General features: G+C 39.9%; 1 non-coding gene across 1 annotated transcript; it reads right to left on the bottom strand.

The window, feature by feature from the left end:
- Positions 1-5,566: 5,566 nt before the first annotated feature.
- On the bottom strand, positions 5,567-5,673 carry LOC122105705. Its single transcript, XR_006147065.1, has one exon. It is a non-coding gene; the product is annotated as a U6 spliceosomal RNA (small nuclear RNA).
- Positions 5,674-9,698: the final 4,025 nt, after the last annotated feature.

Below are 9,698 nucleotides of genomic sequence, written 5' to 3'. Positions count from 1 at the left end.
AAGTGCTTAATTGTTAGCAAGATTCCTGGACAAATAAATAGGAATAGAATCTGTAGCCTGCCTTTCAAGAACTCATTGTTATTTGATGGAACAGACACTTATATGGGTGACCGTAATATGTAACAATAAGTGGTGTAAAGTACCCAGTGTTAATCATTAATAACAACAGATGCTGGAGGGGGTGTGGATAGAAGGGACCCTTACTGCATTGTTGGTGGGAGTGTAAACTTGTTCAACCACTTTGGAAAGCAGTATGGAGTTTCCTCAAAAGACTCCATATAGAGCTCCCCTATGACCCAGCAATCCCACTTTTGGGCATTTACCCAAATGTTCACAAACAAGACCACACTAAAGCTACCAGCACGACTATGCTTATTGCTGTATTATTTACCATAGCTAAGATATGGAACCAACCCAGATGCCCCTCAGTAGATGAATGGATCAAGAAAATGTGGTATATATACACAATGGAATTCTATGCCTCCATCAGAAAGAATGACATTGCCCCATTTGTTAGGAAATGCAAAGACTTGGAAAAAATTTTATTAAGTGAAGTAAGCCAGGCCCAAAAAAAACAGGTCCCATGGTTTTCCTTATTTGCAATAACTAGTATATGTCTGAGTCAAGCTGAAAAGGTCAGATAAGTTGATGTTAGGGAAATGAACCCTAAAACATGTATTCAAATGCTTTTTTTCTTTCATGTGATTGTTTCTAACACATTTATAAGATTATTTCTTTGTTGCTTTGTATGTCCCTCCCCCACGGTATAACCCCTGCTTTCACTGTATTTGATGTCAGTATAATTTGTGGAGGGGAAGGGATAAAACAAATTGTTTAAATAGGGATACAGGAGGACCCATTGCAACAATGAGATGCACAAGTCGTTATGTTGAAAAATGAACTTTACAACTTTGGTGGAGGGGAGGAGGAGGATTAGGTGAGGGAGGGGGGATAGGAGGGGATGGGAAGGGGAAACAAAGGAGGAGGCTACATGCTTGATAAGAAATGTACTCATTATCTTGCCCATGTAATTGTGACCCTTCTGTACAGTATTTTCACAATAAAAAAACGAATAACAGCCACAAAAGTATATGTAGTTCATATGCAGTCACAGCTCTGGACATGAACTTAAATTAAATTCTTTTAAAAAATCCCTGGGTTCAACAATTTTATACAATAATGCTATATAAAATTTTGGAAGCATATGGCCACCATTAGGCCTACATTAAGTGTCTAGAATTTAGAGAACTGAAAGTAAAATGCTTGTGAGAATGGAGCATTGAAGAAAAGATTAACAGAGAAGTCTCTATCAATTTGACATAGGTAGGACTAATTTGAGGGTCTTAAATAATTGGCCATATGGGTGAAAAGCATTCAAGTCAAAGGCAGGTGAAAGACAGAAACAGTCTTAGCATGCAAGTTGCAGTCATTGTAAAGTATGTCTTCCTTGTGAAGAATTCCAATTTCATGTCTTGGATGGGTTAGTTGAGTAGGAAACCCTCAAAAAAAGAAAGAAGTCATATGGTTTTAAGGAGAATAGGTAAGTAGAGAATAGATAAAATATCGGAACAGATTGTAGCGTTTGTGTAGACTCTTAAAATTTCCCCTAATTTCTTTTAGTGGATTTTTTGTTAAGATATGCTATTACATATAATCCTTAGATAAAATAGGGATAACTGTTTGTAGAATATCACTGGTTGCTTTATTTGTCCTTGAAAAGTGTTACATAAGTGCTTGATTTTGTTGAGAGCAGTGTGTATTGCACATTGTTTAAAAATTTTATGTTTAAAGGAGCCTAAGAAATAGAATGAGGGTTAGCCACAAGGCTGCCAAGTCTAAGGCCGTGTCTCACATGCTACCATTCTTTGGTTTCTCTACATTAGGCAAGTCATCAAAGGTGATGACAGAGGTTGAACTGGAGAGAAAAAAATAATTGAAATAAAGAACTAACTGATGATAACAGCATTCAGGAAGGGTGAGTATCTGATCATATGAGTTTTCTAGGGTCCGTGTTTACATACTTGCTGTTAGTCCTCTGTGACTTGTTTCTAATTGAAAGCCTTTTGGATAACAGCCTTGTCTTTTATGGCTAGTTGGCAGCTAGCCTTGTGAACAACTTCCAGTGTCTCATTTGATCCTGATTTCTCTATTCAAACCTCATCAGCAAGGGACTGGATTGGACTGGGCTTGAGTTTACCCTCCATCTTTTTGGACTGAAGTGCTTTTCTACTTCTGCATGGAGCCAGTTCTCCTTTTAGGAGTTCTCACTTACCTTGGTACCATTGAGACCCTCTATTCAGAGTAGCATATTCTCACCCAACTTTGCAGCATATTTTCCTTGCTTCTGAGTTATTCTACTTGCAAATTCATCTAGCCATTTCCTATAGAAACAGGTGTTCATAATAATCAAATGCAGAAGGATGCCAAAGATAGAATACCTTAAAAGAATTTAAACTCACAGCTCATTTTCAGACAATTGATTTAATAGAATGTTAAGTTTCCTTTGGGTAGTCAAATAACTGGAGTAAAATCCAGTATTATGCAGACATTTATCATAAAATATACCAACCATCAAATTAAGTCCCTGAATAATAACAGCAGCATACTATAATACCCCGTAGTGACATGATTAAATTATGGTCATCCAATTTTTCCTGATACAAAAATGAAAATGGGCCTTAACCACAGAGTGGAAAACTGAATAAATGATTACAATCATTAATAAGACAGCCGAGCATTCATCTTCATGGACTTTTATTAAATAGGAACTAATTATGAACATTATTAATACTACTGTGGCAAAACCCAAAACCAGACCCAAACAAAAATCATTCCAAGAAAGAGATAGGGGTCACACTTGTATTTAGAGAAACTTGTAGCTTGATGCAGGCAGTGTCTATATGCTTTTTTCTGACAATTACAGAAGTATCACTGAGAGTAAGTCCAGAACATACCCCTAGGATCCCCGACAAGAGACAGCTTTGTTTATATACCATGTGCTTCGAAATAGAAACAAACTCAAGATTTATTGATATTTGTGTGTAGAGGAGCATGAGACAGAGACAGAGAGACAAAGACATCATGAGAGACAGAGAGAAAGTAACTCAATGCAATAAAAGGGACATAGTGCAAATGACTTTAGAGCTAAAGTTTCTGAAGATTTCTCTAGATCTTAATAATGAGATTACTGCTGTTATTAAGTCACTTTAAACTATCTATAGATCATTGATAGACTTGGGACAATTCTGTTCATAAAGTTCTTGGTCTATATTATCCCAGAGCTGTTAGCATATTATAAGAAACCAGTGTGGTTTGCTAATTACTAGTTCCCTATTTGTAGCACCCTATTTTTAGTTCCATAAAGCAGGCCCAAGCATATTGTGGACCCACAAATCTCACTTGCAGCTAAAACTGTGACATCAGCTCTACTCTCTGGCGTGGGTGGGAATTAGGTCATGAGGAGAATTAATTCCAAACCCAGGGCTCCAAGGGAAGCCTCAGCTGCTCGTGGAGCTCTTGACTTACTGCGGCCTTAATAATGTTTAACTTAGACACGTTCAGCCATTCTTTACATCTGGATTCCTTCTTGGACTCCTACTTTGTAACGTCAATGCCTTACAGCTAGATCCAGGCAGTTGAATAGGCTGGGCTTCTATTTGTTACAGAAAAGGGACACACTGGAGGAAACCACGGGGTGTTTTAGTTAGAGGACATCACAAAGATTTTCTTAACAGGATTTGGCCATCGGTCTGTTGATGTGGTGGATGTGTAGAGACAGGTTTTCATTCTAAATTGGATGTGGCCATAAAATGGTAATTTTGTATGAGGGCAGAGTAATAAAGAAGCAGTAAGTCAGTCATTTGGGCCAAGAAAGGAAGCGTTAGATGCTGTGTGATTGGCAGAGTAACCCTGGTTTCTTTTGTACTACACAAAGTGATGAAGTAGACTTGTGCATTATTATGGTCTCAGAGTAACCTTGGCTGATGTTTGTATTATGTGAGAATATTTGTATTCCAGAAAAGGATAGCATAACCTGGGATTGGGAGTGTGGTTTTTCTATGCCATGCTGACATTCCTCTTTTCCTGGAACTATTGTGATAGTTCCAGTTTTTTTCTGAAACATGGCACTGATATACTGACATACAGGGCCTACTCCTAGGCCCCTGTCTAGGTGTTCTCCCTTGCTGAGAGATGGGTGGGGCTGTTTTTTGGCCGCTGTTAGCGTGCTACTGAGAATCAGAGAAACTTCTGAAGACGACCTCACACCACAGCGTGCTGAACCCATGTGCGCTGCCAAGCATCCTCCACATCATTGATCAACGTTCACTGTTATTGAGCCTTTTCTGACAACTCCAGGATGCATCAGTGAACCCACTAGGCCAGCCTGTGCTGCTGGAATATTTGTAACTTCCTGTGACTAGGAAACACTTTCCCCCACTTTCACCTTTTTGTTTTGGTTTTTGGTCGGGGAGGCGGGGGGGGGGGGGGGGGGGGGGGGGGGGCGGGGGGGGGGCGGGGGGGGGGGAGGGTTTTCATCACTGCAAAAGACTAGGCTAGACCTCTTCTACTACTTGTACTACTTGAGCCACTCCCACCAGTCTTGCTCTTCCTGGTTATTTTGGAGATGGTGGCAAGTAATTTTTTTTTTTTTTTTTGCTCAAACTAGCTTTAAACCACAATCTTCCAGATTTTAGCCTTCAGAATAGGCAGGATTATAGGTATAAACCACTGGTACCTGGCCAGAATGCCCCTTTTCAGCCCTTGACCTTTGTCTACTGGCTCATGCCGGCTCTCCTTCTGTGTGTATCACATCCAAGCAAGACACTGATGTTAAGTCAAAATGTATCTCACTTTCTTTTTTTTTTTTTTTAATTTTATTTTATTTTATTTGAGAACATACTGTACAGAGGGGTTACAATTACATGGGCAGGATAATGCATACATTTCTTACCAAGCATTGCAGCCTCCTCCTTTGTTTACCCTTCACCTCCCTTCCCAGCCTCCCCCCTCCCCCCCACCCAATCATACCCCCCCTCCCTCCCCCCACCGACATTGTAAAGCTGGTTTTGACATGATATTTTGTACTTCTCATTGTTGCAACAGGTCCACCTGAATCCTTAAACGACTTGTTGGTCCCAGTCTCCTCCACATGTTATACTGACATCAAATATAGTGAAAGCGGGGGTTACACTGTGGGGGAGGGACATACAAAGCAACAAAGAAATAATCTTATAAATGCGTTAGAAACACATGCATGAAAGAAACAAAAACATTAAAATACATATTTGAGGGTTCGTTTTCCTAACATCACATTCTCTGACTTTTTCCGCTTGACTCATACCTATACTAGATATTGCAAATAAGGGAAACCATGGGACCTATGTTTCTTTGGGCCTGGCTTACTTCACTTAATATAATTTTTTCCAAGCCTTTCCATTTCCTAACAAATGGGGAAATGTCATTCTTTCTGATGGAGGCATAGAATTCCATTGTGTATATATACCACATCTTCTTCATCCATTCATCTACTGAGGGGCATCTGGGTTGGTTCCATATCTTAGCTATGAAAAATATGGAACGCTTCATGAATTTGCGTGTCATCCTTGTGCAGGGGCCATGCTAATCTTCTCTGTATCGTTCCAATTTTAGTATATGTGCTGCCGAAGCGAGCACTATCTCACTTTCTTAACTTCCTTGTTGTTACATGGTCAACTTTCAACTTTGTTGCTGATTCCATGCTTGCTGAAGGCAACTATCAGAGTGCAGTAAAGCCTTCCTCTTTGTTTAGGAAGATTAGGATGTTAAAAACAAGTGTTGGATATATTTTAAAAAGAAATCTGTAGAGTAGGCATGGGGTAGATATGAGAGGAAATGGACATAGATAAGTTCACAGTAGAAAAACTTCCAATGTAGAATGAGACATGTAGGAGAATAATAAGCTTTAGAGTTGTCTAATCATTTTAACCTAATTTTCAGCCCAAGGCAGTTTTTTTCCTGTTTCTTTGATCTAATTACACAGTCACCTAGGAATTTTGGATGGTAATATGCTAAGGCATGTTAATGAGATAAACAATAAAGGGGGAGGACATATAAAATAGGAAGGATTTGAGGTAATATTAGAATAACCTTTTCAAAGGGAAAAAAGATGTAAATGTTTTCTGTAGCTGTAAAAAGAAACTTTAAACGAAAACCACCAAGAACAACCCTCCCTCCCCCCAACCACCACAAACCTAAGTCCAGAGACCGTGCAAGGTTGCTTGAGACCTCGGGGCAGAATGTGGGAGATGGGAATGTAGATTATTTTCACCCTCTATCCAGCAGACCATGATGTCTCTGTAGCAGTCTACCTGCAGGCAAAAGTCATCATGTAGCCGAGTTAGCACTGTGCTTACTGCAGAGACTTAAGATAGCAAAATCCCCATTTCAGGAGAAAGATTTATAACCTTAATGAATCTGAGTAGTCATTTTTTCGTAAGTACATAAATATGACTAGTGTGGTGAAGCAGAATTCAGTCTTGGTAGCTACCTCACAAATGTTTTCTGTAAATGCTTGGGTAGTGACAAGTCTAGCTAAAATGAAAGTGGAATATTTATGAGCTGTCATGAAGAAAATCTTTGTAAGATGAAGATTCATGTTGGTCTATGCTCAACCAAGGTAATCTTGTGGATTGTTTCAAGTAAATGGTCTTGGGAGCAGACAACAGTAATGGTTTTGAGAATTACCTAGGTAAATATATAATCAAATAGAGACTAACGTGTTTTCACACAGAAAAAGTCAATTTAAAATTTTAGGAGTCTTAGATGTACTAAAATGGAGAGCATCATTTATTTTTTTTAAACACGGTTACTATTATATAATACAATCGAATGGTATCAATAGATAGATGGATTCAAAGCCAGAAGGAATAAGTATAAAGCACATACATATAGACACATGCTCATACACACACATGCACACACAAAGTCTCTACAACAGATCGTTTCTTACTGACAATGTTATTTGATAATATTGTTAATTATTATTTTATAGAAATTTGGAAAAGATCAAAGCTAATTTCTAAGATCACATAAAAGGTTAGCTGCATAAATGACTGACTGTTAACTCTGACATTCGTCAGGGTTGAAGGGAAGTCCAGTTGAGCCATATCATTGCTGCTTTATCTGACTTTAATGATATGCCCGACCCACAGCACGTCTTTGTAATACTTTCTAACACATTACATTCTGTCTGCCTTGAAATGATAATGACATTCTTAATGAAGCCATTAGATTTAATGGGAAGCATGAGCTTTTGGTCCCAGTTTGGGGTCCAGGAGAAAATGAATGATGGCAAGAATGACTTGTTGACTTGTTTTCTCAGTAAACAGCTTTAGCAAATGTCTTCCTGGGAGAGAGTTTACCCTGCTACTCCATATGTGTCATCCAAGCGGTTCTTCATGCATACTACTACCTGTTTCCCTAGTATTTTTTTCTATAGTTTCCCAGTCCCATCATGCCCATTCTATTGTTTTTCACTCATTCCTCACTCCTTTCCAGGATAGCTATGGAAGAAGCAAAGTGAAGGATGTTCACTGACAGTCTGTCACATCTCTGGCAAGGAGATGACTGGAGGCTGTAGTGAGGACTTTGGCATCTGCCCTAGGTGTTGTTGAAACATGCCCAGGACAAGCTAGTCCTCATCGGTGATAGGATCTATGCTTTGTTTGCAAACATAGACCTTGCTGTGGCCAGCAGCTCCCTGCTAGCTCTCGCTGCAGCTGTCAAATTCCTTCTGAAGGCAAGCTATCCCTGCAGTCAGAGGGCCATCTTCTCATCTTAGTGTCTGCCATCCGGCCAAGGGCTTCCTCTCACCAGCTGGTTGCCAATGTGGCAGAAATGTTGTTGACATAGCAGATGGCCCCGATATTTTGAAAACCAGCTACTTCTTTGCCATTTCTGCCCCCACACTCTTTGACTACTGGTTCAGTTTCAAATGCTTTCGGTCATTTTTAGAAAAACAATACATACTGATGATGCTTTTCTCTAATATCAGGATAGGAACAGTATCATATACAAAGATAATTCTAGAGCATAGGCAGAGGCAGAATATTAGAATGCATTCATAGAAAACTCAAAGCTAAAATACATTCTACTTGGCAGGATCCTGTGGTGAAATGAGAATGAGCAAGGTTTGAACAGGTTGTAAGTATTCGTGGTATGAAATATTAAGCAATAAGGTGTGACTAATGTATTGTGCTGAAATTAAACATGGTGTTTGAAACCCTTTAGAAAACAACAGTAGTGGTAGGACAAAGGGTGAACAAATGCAGCAGTAGTACTTACTAGGCACTATGTTGAAAATGAACTACACAACTTGTGGGTATGGGAGGGAAAATCTGGGAGAGCTAGGGAAGGGGTAGCCTTGTCCAAAAAGAAATGTACAGTTTATCTGACTTATACAACTGTAATCCCTCAAATATCACCTTTACAGTAACAATAAAAAGTAAAATAATAATAAAAAAGAAAGCTATATACTTTGGACAATGTTTATCCTTATCGAAGGGAAAAATGAGTTAAGGGATGGGTGAGGAGAAGTGGATTGAGAATATTCCTTTGCAGTGACTTTATAGAAAAATGAAATTCAAGATGCCATAACAATTCAATGATCTATGATCTGATCCAGGCATTCTGAAATTAAAAGCAAACTGATTATTTTGTCCTGGATTACCCCATCTAGGCAACGATGTAAACAGTCTCTCTCTCTTTGAAGAACTGGACTTAGAACTCAGACATTCTACCTCCAAGATTTGCCTCAGTCCTTTTTTGGTACTAGTTGGTTTTGAGATAGGATGACACTTTTTTTTTTTGGTCGGTCGTAGGGCTTGAACTCTGGGCCTGGGCGCTGTCCCTCAGCTCTTCAGCTCAAGGCGAGCGCTCTACCACTTGAGCTACAGCACCACTTCCGGTTTTCTGGTGGTTTATTGGAGATAAGAGTCTCACAGTCTTTCCTACCTGGGCTGGCTTTGAACTGTGATCCTCAGATCTCAGCCTCCTGAGTAGTTAGGATTACAGGCGTGAGCCACCAGCGCCCGGCAGGATGACACTTTTTACACTTGTGCATGCCTGGACTGTGATCCTTCTTTTTACAGCTTACCAGAATAGTTGGGATGGCCTGTATACATTTATCATGTCAACTTCTTGCATATCAAGTGAAGTCTCATGGTCTTTTCTTCCCTGCACTCAACTATTGATTGAGATGTGGTCTTTCATATGTGCCTGCCTGTCCTCAGTATGATTTTCCTAATCTCAGCTTTTCAAGGTAGCTAAAATTAAAGGCATGAGCGGCCAGATCCCATCTGCGAATGGTCTTACTAAAGAACGGTCTGAAAATCTCTGTTTCACTTGTGCTCTCCATGGACAATTTTTTTCAAAATGCACTATACTTTCTGTAAAGATTTACAGGGGTGAAGAGCCGGCGTGAGTAATGGTGGCCCATTGGCTCAGTCAGCATCAGAGGCAGCATCATTCTCCAGGCTGTGCTCCCAGACTGAGAATGTCCTTTGAGTTGGCTAAGAAAGGGGGCACCTGAGGACTTAGTTTTTTTTGGGGGGGAGGGTCCGGTTGTGGGGCCTGAACTCTGGGCCTGGGCGCTGTCCCTCAGCTCTTCAGCTCAAGGCTAGCACTCTACCACTTGAGTCACAGCGCCACTTCCAACTTTT

This window comes from Dipodomys spectabilis, unplaced genomic scaffold (assembly GCF_019054845.1).
Source record: "Dipodomys spectabilis isolate Male_0828 unplaced genomic scaffold, ASM1905484v1 ptg000032l, whole genome shotgun sequence".
NCBI classification, from domain to species: Eukaryota; Metazoa; Chordata; class Mammalia; order Rodentia; family Heteromyidae; genus Dipodomys; species Dipodomys spectabilis.
This window is presented reverse-complemented; position numbering and strand designations above follow the sequence as displayed.